General features: G+C 41.2%; 1 protein-coding gene across 4 annotated transcripts in view; it reads right to left on the bottom strand.

Annotated features, from left to right (window-relative positions):
• Positions 1–19,410, bottom strand: part of PSD3 (pleckstrin and Sec7 domain containing 3) — a 1,090,324-nt gene that overhangs the window by 578,647 nt on the left and 492,267 nt on the right. The window lies entirely within an intron of this gene.

The raw sequence follows: 19,410 nt of genomic DNA, 5'->3' as shown, positions 1-19,410 counted from the left end.
CAAAATCAGTGCACAGTCATAATTTAATCACTGAACTGTCAACCATTAGCATTTAAATAAGAAATTAAATAATCATCTGAAAACATCCCAAATTAACCTGAGCTATCAGATGGCAAATATTATTTATGAAATATTGAAGAAGAAAGATTTAGGGCCATATTACAAGTGGCACACTAAGAAACGTTTCCGCTCGAGGGTTAATTTTGCTAGATGTAAGCTAGTCAGGTTGCACTCATATTATGAAATGAAAGTAAACTGTTTTAGCTCACTCGCTAACCGACGAGCGCAAAAAGACGAACTTAGAATATTGTGTGTGCGTTCACTTATTCCCCCATAGAAGTCAATAAAGAAAAAAAAGTGGGGAAAAAAGCTAACACCCCACTCTTGCGCAAACCCAATTTTATATCCTCAAGTGCGCTAACCCGACATATAAACACATAAATACATATGTACAGATATATAGACATATATAGCCTTTGCAATTAAGTAGATGAAAACATGTAAAAACATATTTATGCAATATTCATATTTAATAAAGTGTTATAGTGTATATTTACTATTTTACATTTCAATGTTCTGCAGATAACAGAATATGTGAATACATATGCATGCTCCCTTGCAAGTCCTGGGTCTAGCATCCTGATTGGCTGCTTAAAGTTCCTTTGCAATGGGATGTGGCTACTGAGGAAAATTTGAGGTAAAACATAATTTATGCTTACCTGATAAATTCCTTTCTCCTGTAGTGTAGTCAGTCCACGGGTCATCCATTACTTATGGAATATATCTCTTCCTAACAGGAAACTGCAAGAGAATTACCCAGCAGAGCTGCTATATAGCTCCTCCCCTCACATATCATACTCAGTCATTCGACCAAAGCAGACGAGAAAGGAGGAACCATAGGGTACAGTGGTGACTGGAGTTTAATTAAAATTTAGACCTGCCGTAAAAACAGGGCGGGCCGTGGACTGACTACACTACAGGAGAAAGGAATTTATCAGGTAAGCATAAATTATGTTTTCTCCTGTTAAGTGTAGTCAGTCCACGGGTCATCCATTACTTATGGAATACCAATACCAAAGCTAAAGTACACGGATGAAGGGAGGGACAAGGCAGGAACATTAAACAGAAGGAACCACTGCCTGAAGTACCTTTCTCCCAAAAATAGCCTCCGACGAAGCAAAAGTGTCAAATTTGTAAAATTTTGAAAAAGTGTGAAGCGAAGACCAAGTCGCAGCCTTGCAAATCTGTTCAACAGAGGCCTCATTTTGAAAGGCCCAGGTGGAAGCCACAGCTCTAGTAGAATGAGCTGTAATCCTTTCAGGAGGCTGCTGTCCAGCAGTCTCATAGGCTAAGCGTATTATGCTACAAAGCCAAAAAGAGAGAGAGGTAGCCGAAGCCTTTTGACCTCTCCTCTGTCCAGAGAAAACGACAAACAGGGAAGAAGTTTGACGAAAATCCTTAGTTGCCTGCAAATAGAATTTCAGGGCACGGACTACGTCCAGATTATGCAAAAGTCGTTCCTTCTTTGAAGAAGGGTTAGGACACAGAGATGGAACAACAATCTCTTGATTGATATTCCTGTTAGTAACTACCTTAGGTAAGAACCCAGGTTTAGTACGCAGGACTACCTTGTCTGAATGAAAAATCAGATAAGGAGAATCACAATGTAAGGCAGATAACTCAGAGACTCTTCGAGCCGAGGAAATAGCCATCAAAAACAGAACTTTCCAAGATAACAGCTTGATATCAATGGAATGAAGGGGTTCAAATGGAACGCCTTGAAGAACATTAAGAACTAAGTTTAAGCTCCACGGCGGAGCAACAGACTTAAACACAGGCTTAATCCTAGTTAAAGCCTGACAGAAAGCCTGAACGTCTGGAACTTCAGCCAGACGTTTGTGTAGAAGAATAGACAGAGCAGAAATCTGTCCCTTTAACGAACTAGTAGATAAGCCCTTTTCTAAACCCTCTTGTAGAAAGGACAATATCCTAGGAATCCTAACCTTACTCCATGAGTAACTCTTGGATTCGCACCAATGTAAATATTTACGCCATATCTTATGCTAAATATTTCTGGTAACAGGCTTCCTAGCCTGTATTAAGGTATCAATAACCGACTCCGAGAAGCCACGCTTTGATAGAATCAAGCGTTCAATCTCCATGCAGTCAGCCTCAGAGAAATTAGATTTGGATGTTTGAAAGGACCCTGAATTAGAAGGTCCTGTCTCAGAGGCAGAGACCACGGTGGACAGGACGACATGTCCACTAGGTCTGCATACCAGGTCCTGCATGGCCACGCAGGCGCTATCAGAATCACCGAAGCTCTCTCCTGTTTGATCTTGGCAATCAAACGAAGAAGCATCGGGAATGGTGGAAACACATAAGCCATGTTGAAGACCCAAGGGGCTGTCAGAGCATCTATCAGCACCGCTCCCGGGTCCCTGGACCTGGATCCGTAACAAGGAAGCTTGGCGTTCTGACGAGACGCCATGAGATCGACTCCCCCGGATGAAAAGTCTGGCGACTTAGAAAATCCGCCTCCCAGTTCTCCACGCCTGGGATGTAGATCGCTGACAGGTGGCAAGAGTGAGACTCTGCCCAGCGAATTATCTTTGAGACTTCCAACATCGCTAGGGAACTTCTGGTTCTTCATTGATGGTTGATGTAAGCCACAGTTGTGATGTTGTCCGACTGAAATCTGATGAACCTCAGAGTTGCTAACTGAGGCCAAGCTAGGAGAGCATTGAATATTGCTCTTAACTCCAGAATATTTATTGGGAGGAGTTTCTCCTCCTGAGTCCATAATCCCTGAGCTTTCAGGGAATTCCAGACTGCTCCCCAGCCTAGAAGGCTGGCGTCTGTTGTTACAATCGTCCAATCCCCGTGAGTAATCCCCGTTCCACTGACTTAGCATGCACAATTGCAGCGGTCTGAGATGCAGGCGCGCAAATGGTACTATGTCCATTGCCGCTACCATTAAGCCGATTACTTCCATGCACTGAGCTACTGACGGGTGTGGAATGGAGTGAAGGACACGGCAAGCATTTAGAAGTTTTAATAACCTGGCCTCTGTCAGGTAAATTTTCATCTCTACAGAATCTATAAGAGTCCCTAGAAAGGGAACTCTTGTAAGTGGTAATAGAGAACTCTTTTCCACGTTCACCTTCCACCCATGCGACCTCAGAAATGCCAGAACTATCTCTGTATGAGACTTGGCAGTTTGAAAGATTCTTGGAGCCGTAGCTAATCCGAAGGGAAGAGCTACAAACTGGTAATGCCTGTCTAGGAAGGCAAATCTCAGATACCGGTAATGGTCCTTGTGAATCGGTATATGAAGGTAGGCATCCTTTAGATCCACTGTGGTCATGTACTGACCCTCTTGGATCATGGGAAGGATGGTTCGAATAGTTTCCATTTTGAATGATGGAACTCTTAGAAATTTGTTTAGGATTTTTAAGTCCAAGATTGGCCTGAAGGTTCCCTCTTTCTTGGGAACCACAAATAGGTTTGAATAGAATCCCTGCCCGTGTTCCGTCCGCGGAACTGGGTGGATTACCCCTATTAGTAAGAGGTCTTGTACACAGCGTAGAAACGCCTCTTTCTTTATTTGGTTTGCTGATAACCTTGAAAGATGAAATCTCCCCCGTGGAGGAGAAGTTTTGAAGTCCAGGAGATATCCCTGAGATATGATCTCCAACGCCCAGGGATCCTGGACATCTCTTGCCCAAGCCTGGGCGAAGAGAGAAAGTCTGCCCCCCGCTAGATCCGTTTCCGGATAGGGGGCCCTCTCTTCATGCTGTTTTGGGGGCAGCAGCAGGTTTCTTGGCCTGCTTGCCCCTGTTCCAGGACTGGTTAACTTTCCAGCCCTGCCTGTAACGAGCAACAGCTCCTTCCTGTTTTGGAGCGGAGGAAGTTGATGCTGCTCCTGCCTTGAAGTTACGAAAGGCACGAAAATTAGACTGTTTGGCCTTTGATTTGGCCCTGTCCTGAGGTAGAGCATGGCCCTTATCTCCCGTAATGTCAGCAATAATTTCTTTCAAGCCGGGCCCGAATAAGGTCTGCCCTTTGAAAGGAATATTAAGCAATTTAGATTTAGAAGTCACGTCAGCTGACCAGGATTTAAGCCATAGCGCTCTGCGCGCTTGGATGGCGAATCCGGAGTTCTTAGCCGTAAGTTTGGTTAAATGCACAACGGCATCAGAAACAAATGCGTTAGCTAGATTAAGTGTCTTAAGCTTGTTGATTATTTCATCCAATGGAGCTGAGCGAATGGCCTCTTCCAGAGACTCAAACCAGAATGCTGCCGCAGCAGTGACAGGCGCAATGCATGCGAGGGGCTGTAAAATAAAACCTTGTTGAATAAACATTTTCTTAAGGTAACCCTCTAATTTTTTATCCATTGGATCTGAAAAGGCACAACTATCCTCCACCGGGATAGTGGTACGCTTAGCTAAAGTAGAAACTGCTCCCTCCACCTTAGGGACCGTCTGCCATAAGTCTCGTGTGGTGGCGTCAATAGGAAACATTTTCCTAAATATGGGAGGAGGGGTAAAAGGCACACTCGGTCTATCCCACTCCTTGCTAATAATCTCTGTAAGCCTTTTTGGTATAGGAAATACGTCAGTACACACCAGTACCGCATAGTATCTATCCAACCTACATACTTTCTCTGGAATTGCAACCGTGTTACAATCATTCAGAGCCGCTAATACCTCCCCTAGCAATGTGCGGAGGTTCTCTAGCTTAAATTTAAAATTGGAAATCTCTGAATCCAGTCTCCCTGGATCAGATCCGTCACCCACAGAATGAAGCTCTCCGTCCTCACGTTCTGCAAACTGTGACGCAGTATCTGACATGGCTCTCATCTCATCCGCGCGCTCTATCCTTAACCCAGAGCTATCGCGCTTGCCTCTTAATTCTGGCAACTTAGATAATACTTCTGTCATAACAGTAGCCATGTCTTGCAAAGTGATTTGTAAGAGCCTCCCTGATGTACTTGGCGCCACAAAATCACGCACCTCCTGAGCGGGAGGCGAAGGTACTGACACGTGAGGAGAGTTAGTCGGCATAACTTCCCCCTCGTCGTCTGGTGATAATTTCTTTATATGTAAAGATTGACTTTTATTTAAAGTAGCATCAATGCAATTAGTACACAAATTTCTATTGGGCTCCACATTGGCCTTTAAACATAGTGAACAAAGAGATTCATCTGAGTCAGACATGTTTAAACAAACTAGCAATGAGACTAGCAAACTTGGAAATACTTTTCAAAATTAATTTACAAGCAATATAAAAAACGTTACTGTGCCTTTAAGAAGCACAGAAAAACTGACACAGTTGAAATAACAATGACCAAAATAGTTATAGCAACCAAATTTTCACAGTAAATGTATTAAGTTAGCAAAGGATTGCACCCACCAGCAAATGGATGATTAACCCCTTAGTACCCAAAAACGGATAACAATTATATAATTAACGTTTTTCTCACAGTCAAATACACTGTCACAGGACTGCTGTGCCTGATTACCTCCCTCAAAATGGATTTTGAAGACCCCTGAGCTCTCTAGAGACGATCTGGATCATGGAGGATGAAGTAGACAGATTGTGACTGAATTTTTACTGCGCAAAAAAGCGCTAAAATAGGCCCCTCCCACTCATATTACAACAGTGGGGAAGCTCAGAAACTGTTTCTATGCAGAAAACAAAAATGGCCATGTGGTAAAAATCATGCCCTAATAAGTTTTATCACCAAGTACCTCACAAAAACGATTAACAAGCCAGTAAACGTTTTAAACATACATTTGAAAGTTATGTATTATTATTATTAATAAGCCTGCTACCAGTCGTTTTTACTGCAGTTAAGGCTCATACATTATTTCAGTATTAACAGTATTTTCAGAGTCAATTCCATTCCTTAGAAAAATACATTCAGTGGACACACACACATCAGCCTGATACCAGTCGCTATCACTGCATTTAAGGCTGAACTTACTTTACAATGGTATCAGCAGTATTTTCTCAGTCAATTCCATTCCTCAGAAAATAAATTACTGCGCATACCTCATTTGTTGCAGGGGAGCCCTGCATGCTATTCCCCTTCTCTGAAGTTACCTCACTCCTCAGATGAGAAACAGCCAGTGGATCTTAGTTACGTCTGCTAAGACCATAGAAAAAAACCCAGGCAGATTCTTCTTCTAATGCTGCCTGAAAATAAACAGCACACTCCGGTGCCATTTAAAAATAACAAACTTTTGATTGTAGAAATAAACTAAGTTAAAAAACACCACAGATCTCTCACAGCTTCCTTTTTAGTTAGGCTGCAAGAGAATGACTGAGTATGATATGTGAGGGGAGGAGCTATATAGCAGCTCTGCTGGGTAATTCTCTTGCAGTTTCCTGTTAGGAAGAGATATATTCCATAAGTAATGGATGACCCGTGGACTGACTACACTTAACAGGAGAAAATATCTTTATTTTTTACATAGAGATGTTCAGGTAATATTTTCTAGTCAGCTTTTTACAGCTATACTGCATCACTTTCAAGTACTTCAACATCATCATGTCCCAATAAAAGACTTTTTAAATTACTTATTTTATATTTACTTTTCTCTGGATATCCTTTGTTGAAAAGCATACCTGGTTAAGCTCAGGGGCAGCAATGTACTAATGGGAGTTAGCTGGTGTTTGTCATTTTCTCACTGGCTATGTTCAAATAGGTCCAATAGTATATTACTGCTCTGGAGCTGACTTCAACTGTGTGTTTAACCCCTTTGCTGCAGGTGTCATACACACAGCTCTATGGAAGTAATAGTGCAATAATAAAATACTCTAGTGGAATAATTTAATGCTCTACTAGATTAGAGCATTTTCTTGTTGCCCTTTTTGATCTTCATGTTACAAACTGTGGTACAAATACACATGCTCAATTACCTAATGAGAAGTGGGGAACTGCTTTACAACAAATGGTACTTTTTTAATGCAAACAACTTTGTTATCGTTTTCACATATTTTGACCAGGTTTGGTAAATTTAGCTGGGCTAGGGTGAGTTTTCTAATTATGGGCAGAATCAATCATGCAGTCTTGCACATTGTACTTGTTTTATTTATTTATGCTTAAGAACTTCTACTTATAAGTCCTTTCGCTTTTGGGATTACTGACAAAAAAAAGAATGTGTTCACCCTGTCCTGCATAAAGCACACATAGCAGACAATTTGTCAAATAACGGTTTAGGTAATGCTCTGTCTGCTATGAAATGAACTCATTTGTATGCAATACAGTCACTACAAACAGGAGAGACAGCATTATGGGTAAAATAAGTTGGTGCTATCGTGAGCTTTATTACATTTTTCCTTCATTATATATATTTTCCTTATAGAAATGTTTTTTTATTATTGGTATGTAAGAAATTATATGCAAATATACTGGTCAAGGTAACTCAGTATATGCTGTGGTTATATAAGTCAGCAGAAAGACTATAAGTTATGGCCCCTCTCAAAAGTGACATAATTTATTTTAACCTTATAAGTAAAGCTATGAAATTCATGCAATAAATAAAAGAAGGCCAACCGGTGTCCTATGGGGCATATGCGGCCCGCTGCAACAGTTTTTGTGGTTTAAAGGGACAGTCTAGGCCAAAATAAACTTTCATGATTCAGATAGAGCATGTAATTTTAAACAATTTTCCAATTTACTTTTATCACCAATTTTGCTTTGTTCTCTTGGTATTCTTAGTTGAAAGCTTAACCTAGGAGGTTCATATGCTAATTTCTTAGACCTTGAAGGCCACCTCTTTTCAGAATGCATTTTAACAGTTTTTCACCACTAGAGGGTGTTAGTTCATGTGTTTCGTATAGATAACACTGTGCTCGTGCATGTGAAATTATCTGGGAGAAGGCACTGATTGGCTAAACTGCAAGTCTGTCAAAAGAACTGAAATAAAGAGCAGTTTGCAGAGGCTTCGATACAAGATAATCACAGAGGTATATTAATATAACTGTTGGTTATGCAAAACTAGGGAATGAGTAATAAAGGGATTATCTATCTTTTAAAACAATAACAATTCTGGTGTAGACTGTCCCTTTAATGGTTTATTATGAATCTGCTGAGCTTGCTGGGAAAAAAACAATATATAATTTGTGTAGGTCATTCACTGAAATTTGACTTACAATAGGGTTTAAATGTAGGTAACAAAAAACCCTCAAATGGACTCATCACTGGGGTGAAAAAAGGATTAGCAGTGAAAGGGTTAGTTTACAAAACTGCTAATAGACTTTAGGAGTGTTAGTCTTTTCACTGCGCGGTCACCTTAGACTCCTTTATTTACGCCAATTCCCTGTTGTTCCTTATTTGCTCTGCTTGATTTCTACCAAAACTGGGAAGGCAATAACAGGAACATAACAAACAAACAACTTTACAATATACAGTACTTCCATTATTTATTGTGCACATTTTTCCTTTAATCTAACTGAAACACAGTGTGCACACCGCAAAACTCACAAAACTAACCCTGCCACATAGCTGTACATAACTGCCCTTAGCAGAAGTTATGAGCTAAGGAACTGAAAATCAATGCAAGTCTGAAACGGCTCCTCCAAATAAGGCAAGTGGTAAGTGGTGTTTGGTTATTTAAAAACAATTTAGTGTAAAAAGGCATTTAAAGGACCACTCAATGCAGTAGCATTGCATAACTAACAGGTAAATAATAAAAAGACAATGCAATTAACACTTAGGGGCCGATTTATAACTTAAGGAAACATAAGTTCCGCTGCTTCTTAACTCATCCGCCCCCTCTGAGATGATTGAGATGATTGACACCCCCTGCTAGCGGCCGATTGGCCACGAATGAGCAGGGGGCAGCATTGCACAAGCATTTCACCAGAAATGATTGTGCAATGTTAAATGCCAAAAGCGTATGCTGTCGGCATTTAGCGATGTCGGGCGGACATGATCCGCTTCTGCCCAACAGTTAATAAATCTACCGATACTCTGAGTTTTAAATAAGCAGAAGATTTTTTTTCTCACAAATGTATTTCCCATTTTCTGCCCCCCTGTATCATGTGACAGACATCAGCCAATCACAGACTAGTATACGTATACCCTGTGAGCTTGTGCACATGCTCAGTAGGATCTGCTTCCCCAGAAAGTGTGAATATAAAAAGACAAAATTTCATAATGGAAGTAAATTGTAAAGTGTCTTAAAACTGTACGCGCTATCTGAATCATAAAAGTTTATTTTGAGTTGAGTGTCCCTTTAATGCGCAGGTAGAATTTTGATACAAAGGAACTGAAGAATGTGTGTGTGTATCTGCATGTTATCTATAAATCAAACCGCGGCCACTTCTATTGATAGATTATTCAGTAATGCTGCTGCCCTATCAACAAAAGCAGCACTTTTTCGCATTCAAGTAATTCCCCCTGAAACTTCAGATCATTTGTCCTTGTCCCTACATTTCTGTTTCTGTACTGCTCTGTGTTTAATTCCTTTGTGTATTAGAACGTTTTTCATTCTCTCAATCCAACTCACATCACTATAAGCTCACAAAGAAATCTTATTCTGCATTTAGCAAAGATTACAAACATCATCCGTTTTTTAAATCTGAATCCTATTTTTTAACTCTAACTCAGCATATTAGAGTCCCACCAAAATGGTACTGCTGTCTAGTAATCTTTATTGAGTTTAATATATTACTGTTGTTTAAAGGGATATTATACTGTAACAATGTCTTCCCTTCAATGTGTCCCCAATGATCCATTTTACTTTCTGGGTTGTATTAAATCAGACATCCTCAAAACGTTGCCCTCTAGAGGTTTTGGAACTACATTTCCGATAATGCTCAGCCAGCTGATATGCTGGCTGAGCATCATGAGAAATGTAGTTCCAAAACCCCTAGAGGGCCACGTTTGAGGATGTCTGTATTAAATTGTTTCCCAATAGTTCCTTTACCTTTATATTTATTGCTTCTGCTTGTTGAAACTGCAACCTACACTGAAAATATGAATACTGAAGTATTTGTTATATTTAAAATATGTAAACAAGAGACAGCAGCAGCAGCTATCAAACTCCTACTGGGAGCATTTGCTATTCTAAACCTGACAGGAAATGTATGTTTGTGTACAACTGGGTTATCAGGAATAACTGCTCTTTGGCTCATTAGCAGAATTTCTGGTGCTTTATTGATAGACAATGAAACACTTCAAAGTCACAAATGCAAAATAAATTGTCTCTGTAAAAAAAAAATACATTTTAATGGCTTAATGACTGCGACGTACCATGTACGTTGCCGGTCTTTAAGGGTTTTCTTGTTTATAAGAGCGTGGGTCCCCATAGAAAGACCAACGAAGTACAGGGAACAGCGCTGGTCCTTAAAGGGATAGTAAAGTCCAAATTAAACTTTTATAATTCAGATAGGGCATGTCATTTAAAATAACTTTCTAATTTACTTTCATCGTCAAATGTGCTTTGTTCTCTATTTATTCTTAGTTGAAAGCTAAACCTAGGTAGGCTCATATGCTAATGTCTAAGCCCTTGAAGGTTGCCTTTCAATTCAATGCATTTGACAGTTCTTCACAGCTAGAGGGTGTTAGTTCATGTGTTTAATTAGATAACACTGTGCTCATGCACGTGACATTATTTAAGAGTCAGCACTAATTGCCTGAAATGCAAATCGGTCAAAAGATCTGAGATAAGGAGGCAGTCAGCAGAAGCTTAGATACAAGATAGTTACAGAGGTAAAAAGTATATTTCTATAACAGTGTTGGTTATAGAAAACTGGGAAATGGTAAATAAAGGGATTATCTGTCTTTTTTAACCCCTTGAGTGCTAACAACGGCTCTGAGCCGTGGCAAATTTTCTCAGTCAGCTGCTAACGACAGCTCAGAGCCGTCGCTAGCACTCACCCACCTTGAGGGCAATCTGGGGGCTCCCATCTACTCCCACCCCGCCGATCTGGCCTGAATAGTGAGAGGCATCGCTGGTGCTTCACGATTGCGCGGTGACATCACGCACAATGACGTGATGAAATCACTGCGCAACTTTATTGACAATGGACAAATATAGGGAGATGGGGACATGCTGCTTAGAAGCATGTATCTCAGCTACAGACCCCCAAAACCCATCGTTGGAAAGGTAATTGCCTAACCTTTCCAATGGCATAAGTCTTGGGGATCTGAAAATAACAATAATACATTTATTTAAAAAGTCAAAATAAAAAAAAACTCAAAACGAGCTTAGCACCCAGGTGGGAAATGGCTTAGCAGCCAAAGGGTTAAAAAATTTTAAAAAATTGAGTTTATTATCCCTTTAATGGGTTAAAACTCCTTTTTCTAGGTGTAACTGCTTTTAAATAGATATAAATACTTTTAATTGTCCAGTTAATTTAGGAGCATAAAACATATTCTGCTTAAATTCAAAGCCAAGATACCTCTATAATTGCCTTTTCACAAAGCATAAGAACCATCTTTACATATGATAAATCAGTAGATACACTTTGACATGAACTAAAAAAGAGCAAGGCAATGTTTTATGAAGGGTATATTCATCAACGAGGCAACATCAAGAAGCACAAAAATAATGACCACGAGTCACACGCCTCTGAATATCAAGTCATTAATTGATCTCAATTTACAATAGAAGATTACTTATTATTTTGAAAGAATTGATCTACATACAATACAAGTTTTGCCATACTAACATTATATAAAAATGCTGTTTTTCTAAAGAGCAGGTTATTTATCAGAATAAAAAAAAACAACAAAAAAAACTTTTTTTTAATACTCCATGGATTATCCTTACTAAAAATGCTACTATTGCTTCTAAGTCTGCTTTGAAAAACATTTGAGGTCATTTTGAAATTAATTAAATGTTCTTGATGTTGTTGATTTTTTTTGCTAAAGGTGTGTGACAATTCCAAATCGCTCAATTAAAGGGCCAGTACAGTAGATTTGCATAAGCAACAAATGCATGATAAAATGACAATACAATAGCACTTAGGAGTAGATTTAAAGGGACAGTCTACACCAGAATTTTTATTGTTTTCAAAGATAGATAATCCCTTTATTACCCATTTCCCAGTTTTGCATAACTAACACAGTTATAATAATATACTTTTAACCTCTGTGATTATCTTGTATCTAAGCCTCTGCAAACTGCCCCTTTTTTCAGTTCTTTTGACAGACTTGCAGTCTAGCCAATCAGTGCCTGCTCCCAGATAACTTCTCCTGCACGAGCACAGTGTTATCTATATGAAATACGTGAACTAACACCCTCTAGTGGTGAAAAACTGTTAAAATGCAATCTGAAAGAGGTGGGCTTCAAGGTCTAAGAAATTAGCATATGAACCTCCTAAGCTTTCAACTAAGAATACCAAGAGAACAAAGCAAAATTGGTGATAAAAGTAAATTGGAAAATTGTTTAAAATTACATGCTCTATCTGAATCATGAAAGTTTATTTTGGCCTAGACTGTCCCTTTAACAAATGTGTCTGCCTGACATCGATAAATTCTGACAGCATACGCTTTCGGCATTTATCATTGCACAAGCATTTCTGGTGAAATGCTTGTGCAATGCCGCCCCCTGCACATTCGTGGCCTATCGGCCGCTAGCAGTTGGTGTCAATCATTCCGATTGTATCCTCAGAGGTGGCGGATGAGTTAACGAGCAGCGGTGTCTTACGACCCCTGCTTCTTAACTTAAGTTTCAGCAGCGGATGCTGCAGTCTACCCCCAGAGTTTCAGGCGGACCTGAAACTTCGGGGGTAGACTGCAGCATCCGCTGCTTTGATAAATCTACCCCTTAGTCTGAACTTCAAATGAGTAGTAGATTTTTTTTATGACAAATTGTAAAGTTATGTCTATTTCCACTCCTTCTGTATCATGTGACCGCCATCAGCCAATCACAAATCCATATACATATATTCTGTGAATTCTTGAACATGCTCAGTAGCAGCTCAAGTTTAATTTTGACTTGAGTGTCCTTTTAATACAATACTGTTATATAACAAGTTAAAACAAATTTAACTAAGACATATGAACAGACAGTATTGTTTAAAGTGACTTTATGGTTCAATATAGATACCTTTAGTAATGAGTTGTTCATTAGATCAAACTTGGTAACACTTATGGCCAACTGGGCAAAACAATTGATCCCTACATACTGGAAAAACATAAATTATGCTTACCTGATAATTTTCTTCTCTTCAGATGGAAAGAGTCCACAGCTGCATTCATTAATTTTGGGAATTCAGAACCTGGCCACCAGGAGGAGGCAAAGACATCCCAGCCAAAGGCTTAAATACTCCTCCCACTTCCCTCATCCCCCAGTCATTCTGACGAGGAACAAGGAACAGTAGAAGAAATATCCTGGTGAAAAGGTGCCAGAAGAACAAAGAATTACGGCCGCCCCACAAAAAAAACACGGTAAGCATAATTTATGTTTTTCTTCATAAATGGAAAGAGTCCACAGCTGCATTCATTACTTTTAGGAAAACAATACCCAAGCTATAGAGGACACTGAATGCTAAAACGGGAGGGTACAACAGGTAGCCCATTCTGAGGGCACCAGGCCTGAAACCACAACTCAAAAAAAATCCTGCTTCGTCCAAATCCAAGAAAACATTTGAAAAGGAAAAGGCCCCAAGGACACTGACTCGCAGATAGACCACAGCCTTGCTAGAAACTGCAGAAAAGAGCCTCAACTGAGCCAACACTCCTCCAAGAGACCCATCGCCCCAAGGTCAGTCCACAACCGTACCCCCTTACAAGAGAAAGGGGAATGACAACCGAAAACTCCCAAAGGGGAGAGGACATGGAGGAACAAACAAGGATTCCCGGAAGACCCTAAACAGGGTGCAAGAAGATCCAAATAAAAAATGGAAAATCCCAAAAAGTGAGCCAAGATCACAGAGAACCTAAGGGATCCTGAAAACAAGGGCAGGCAACGTCCAGACCCCAAACTGTACAGGACCACAAGGTTGAGACCGGGAATCAGAACAGAGAAGAAAAGTTCTCCGAAAAAAACAGAGCAACCGCCCCGAAAAAAACGACAAACTGGAGTACCAAGTCGCCAGGAACTCGGACTATCAAAATATTCCTAGTCAACACGTGCATCAAATCCAAAGAACAACCTCTGAACACCACACGCTGCAGACATACCAGGAGGACTCCGAAAATAAAAAATATTTGCAGTCAAGTAAAAAGCAGCCGAAAATAACCAACACCAACTGCTAACATCCACTAAGTAGTGGGTACACAGAACACCGGACCAGCCTAAGCAACAGGCAGGTCTGAAGGACAGGGGAACAGAAAGGACCCCAACCACCGGCCCCCAGAGAAAAGGGCGTAATGGGGTGGCCTCAGTCACTAAAACAGAGCTCAGGTGCCATCCAAAAGTACCCACAAACAGGTACTCCCAGGTGGACCCCATAGAGACAGGCCGAAACAAGGCAGAAAAGCCCTATGAAATCTAGCCCAACACTATATATCAGTATCAATACAGCACCTACAACAGGTACTCCCAAGGAGAAACCCATAGAGATAGATCTAAAAAGGCAGAAGAGCCATATGCTCTAACCTGGAGACTGTAACCACAGACGGAACAGAACAATCACAGAAAAGCGGACCACTCTCTTTACAGGATAAACCACCTGTTCCAACCACCTGCACACAGGACAGGACCACCAACCTCCAGAGAGGAAAACCCCACCTCTTTAAGAAAGGAAAAACAACCCCCCCCAAGGGAAGGGCACAGACAAATAAACAGCGCACACAATCACATGGCCAAAGCCCAAATTGGAGCCAAAAGAAAACCATCCAGGCGCCACTGATGAATACGAAGGGAAGAACATACTGTTCAAGAACAAGGCAGGCCATGAGGAGCCTAAGTACACAGCACTCCTAGCCAAGCTGCTAGTAGCTAAACTGGCGAGACCATAAGTTATAGCCTATGTTCCCTGGAGAATTGGAGCTCCCGAACCAGCCACAAGATCTATAAATCCAGAAAAATACCAAAAAAAGGTCATGAAGAAAAAGCACCCGCACCACAGCGGGATCCAGCTAGCAAAACCATGGGGCTAACCATCAATCAGACCAGCTGGCTTAGGCCCAAAAAAATCCAGACAAACGAAGGCCGATCCCAGAATTGTTTAGACAAACAATACCTCAGGGAACACCATACCCCCAGGGAACACCATACCCCCTCCGAATAAAAACAGACGACACAAGGGATAAAAATAATCCATAAAACGGATCGAAACATAAATCCCAACCCAAAGGGAAGAGAACACCCCTTACAAAGGTCCGACTCCAAAGGAGCTAGGGCACGGTAGAGCTGCTAAGAATCTAAGCCCAACAGGCGTACCCCAAACTTCCAGGACCAAGGGGAAACATCGGGGACGAAGTCACCCGAAGAGCGAGGTAACAAAGGCTAGTCTCCATAATCTCCTCAGACTACAAAACCAGATGACTACATCCAAGGAAAAAGAATGCATAGCATCCCAAACCCCGGAAACAGATCCTAGACAGAGCCAGGATAATGAGACCACATAGCCTATCATTCCTAATAAGGAACGACTAACCCTAAGAGTAGAAGAAAAAAAAAGGTCAACCTTTAAGGAGAAACAGACAAAGTCCAGAGATCTGAACCCGAAGGAAGAGTCCTCAAAAAGGAACAAGTCCAAAAGGACAATTCCAATAGCCCTAGAAAGGCAAGACCGCCCATAACAGCAGCAATAAGGCCCTAAAACCTCCAAATCTTCAAGGAAACACTCAAATCCAGACTATATCAGAACCAATGGAGTGTGACACACTAGAACTCCACCGAGTCCCAAATGACCAGCTCAATAGCTGCTGAGGACTGAACCAGTCCCTCATGCCCCACAGGTCCTCCCAAAATGCTTAGCTGACACTTGTAAAAACAAGCTAAGAAAAACACAAATAATAAAGCAATCACTCAGTGCCCTAACCGGACCAGCCAGACAGTACAGGCGCCACGTGTCTGAAAGAGGCCTCAAGACAGAAGGAGCTGAACCCAATCAGAACCAGTCTGAACCATAGACATTACTGTCAAGGCTGCAATATTCACCCCCAGGAAGAGAGAAATAAACGACAGACAACATATAGGACTAAACATGTCCCCAGAACAACTTCCGTAGAAATAAGCGGTCAAGAAATCGTGAGTATCGATCCCAGAAGGAAAACTCCCGAAGGAATATGAAACCAAACATGAGCTTTAAAAATCAAATAAGTCATCTTAACCGAATTATATAAAGAAAAGGCTACCCGTAGGTTATCGCCTAAAAGGAACAGACACACCCGCAGGACCATCCTAACGGAACCCTGATCATCCAAGCTCAGATTGGAAGGATACCCAATAACCAGACTATAAGAAGATTACTTCATCCCCTTATATTTAATTCTGTGAGCTATTCGAAGAAAAAGACTGAGAACTCCTATATCCATTAAGGATGGGATCGTCTAACAAAGCCAAAACGTGCCGTAACAGAACACGCCAGTCTATAACGAAAATCACAGCACACTTTCACCGGAGCCACAGGATCAAGTGCTCCCCCGGAGAGCTGAACGGACCAGGTTGACTGGACATGAACATAATCTTAAGCAGACATCTGGAAGCTGCAGATGCGCCATCGCCATCAGGATTTGAATACGGAAATGTGCCGCAACCTCCAGAGGGAACAAATCCCTATCCAGGGAAGGATAAGCATAATCTGGGTCACCTGCACGTGTAGCAACAGTAAGTGGTAGGGAACTCGACACTCGAGGGACAGCACCCCCAGTGGCGGATGGCTCAGTGGCCCCTAGATTCCCAGATCCCGAGGAATTGAGCTCTCTAGCCCTTCATATGGAACATAACTGACTGTCATGTGTCATCTGGGTCGATTCGTAGTCATTGAAATAAGTAGAATCTGAATCAGAGACCACTTCAATCTCACAATCAGAATCCTCCATAACTGGGATATGAATACAAAAAATGGACCAAATACGAAAAATCTAAACGGCACCTTACACCCACAATGGCTGGGGCACACAGCACCCCCTATGCACCAGACACCAGCGGACCAGAATTTCTCCGTCGCCACACGGTCAGGAATGCAGAACTGGAGAGTCAAAAACGTGACCACGCCCGGTCACAAGGTAAGCCGTACAGTCCAGAAAAATCACCCACGACCGAAAAGGCCAATTGCTTATGAAGCTGTTAAAAATGAGTCGGGATGATTTCGCAGAAAGACTTTCCCTGCATCTCTGGACTCTAACTTTCATCCAAGCTCTAACTGAGAGGCTGACAGGATTACTTAAAACTCCAGTCCCATGCCGAAAAGTACTACCCTCCATAAGAGACAAATCGTAAATTTATGACACTTCTCTGCCAACCTCCTGGGACGAAAGGCAAAGAATGACTGGGGGATGAGGGAAGTGGGAGGAGTATTTAAGCCTTTGGCTGGGTGTCTTTGCCTTCTCTTGGTGGCCAGGTTCTGAATTCCCAAAAGTAATGAATGCAGCTGTGGATTCATTCAATTTATGAAGAAGAAAAAAAAAATATTTGCCCTCTGTTACCCTGTGGAGAGAGTTTCCTATACTTTGCAATGGGAAGAATGTCATTATGTACGGATTAAGCATATTGATGACTATTATTCTATACGTTTTCTTTGGGATGATTATATGTCAAAATTGGTATAATGCTGTTTCTGTTGCCACTAAGGACTCTCTACACTTGCTTTGTTTAACCCCTTGAGTGCTAACGACGGCTCTGAGCCATCGCAAATTGCCCCAGTCAGGTGCTGACGACGGCTCAGAGCACTCACCCACCTTGAGGGCAATGTGAGGGCTCCCACTGACTCCCACCCTGGCGATCTGACCTTTAAAGTGACAGGCATCGCCTGGGGTTTACGTTTCGTGCGGTGACATCACGCGCAATGACGTGATGACGTCACCACGCAAATTTATTTAAAATTTACAATGTACAATATTGTCAGGGTTTTTTCCCTGTTTTGTTTGCCATGTGCTGCTGGCAGCCATTTTACTCACCTCTCTTGCTGACTATGGTGCATTGTGGGGGATGCTGCTCATTTCCTGCACTTCCTTTTATGGCCAGACTGGTGTGCATCATCCGTGTGAGACAGGATGCAGTCTCAGAATTGTGATGACATCACTTATTATTTAAAGGGCCTCTGTTCAGTATGCTTTGCCTTTGCGTTGTCTTAGACCTGTTTATGAGAGTTCCTGTGTATTACCTGGCTGCCTGACGTCCTTCCTGGTTCCTGATCCCTGGCTTGTTCCTGACTCTGCTGTTTTCCTTGTTCCTGATTCCGGCTCGTCTGACTATTCGCTTTGGCTCCTGACTCGGCTCGTCTGACTACCAGCTCTGGTTTTGACTCCTGGCTTGTTATTTGACTTGTGGACTTTTTATTATTTTTTGCTATTAATAAAGATGTGATTATTTTTGCACTTCTCGTCTGAGTCTGATTCCTGGCACCCTGACAAATATAGGGAAATGGGGGCATACTGCTTAGAAGCCTGTATCTCAGGCATCTAAGCAGCTACAGATCCCCAAGACCCACCATTGGAAAGGTAATCGCCTAACCTGCCCAACGGTTTAAGTCTTGGGGATCTTAAAAAAATATATTTTAAAAAAATAAAAAATCTCAAATCCAGCTTAGCACCCAGGTGGGAAATGGCTTAGCACTCAAAGGGTTAAGTAAATTCATGATGATGCCGTATTAAAGGCTGATTCTAGTTCCCATCACCTTTAGTACAATGGACTTATGACAACTGAAAAATAGATTTTCTAATATCAAGAAAGTGACCTTGTGAACTCGGCATACATGTGTTTTTTTCCTTTTGGTTTGTTTGTTAAATTTCTAAAAAAAACTCTCAATAAAAAATAAACATACCTCGAGTAATCTGGGCTATTTGTATTCTGTGTTACACTACCAGCTGAGGTTTGTAACACACAATGATCTGCCTAAATGTGGCAGATTAAGCGGACACTGTAGTGTAAAACTGATTTGCCCTTAATATGTTTCAAAGGACTTGTTTTAAAACTGCCATGTATTGGGAAATTGCACATTTGTATTTATTTTTGTATATGAAATAGCTATTTTGCCAGTTGAAAGCACAACCCATTTAAGTAGGGAGAGCTTGCAGGGCAAGTAGACATTATTATACTTCTATATCCAGAGGGCTTCTGATCTTATCCCTGACTGTGTACACAAAAGCCAATACTTGATGATTCATGTTCACATAGTTTTTCTATAGCTAATACGGTCCCATTTGTCAGATGTTAATATAAAAATGTTCTGAAATCCAAACCTTTAACGATACCAATTTATTTTTGTTCATTTGGTATCTTTTGTAGAAAAGCACACATAGTAATGCACTACTGGGAGCAATATATATAT

This window comes from Bombina bombina, chromosome 2 (genome assembly GCF_027579735.1).
Source record: "Bombina bombina isolate aBomBom1 chromosome 2, aBomBom1.pri, whole genome shotgun sequence".
NCBI classification, from domain to species: domain Eukaryota; kingdom Metazoa; phylum Chordata; class Amphibia; order Anura; family Bombinatoridae; genus Bombina; species Bombina bombina.
The sequence above is the reverse complement of the archived record's forward strand: the minus strand, read 5'-3'. Positions and strand labels throughout refer to the sequence as shown.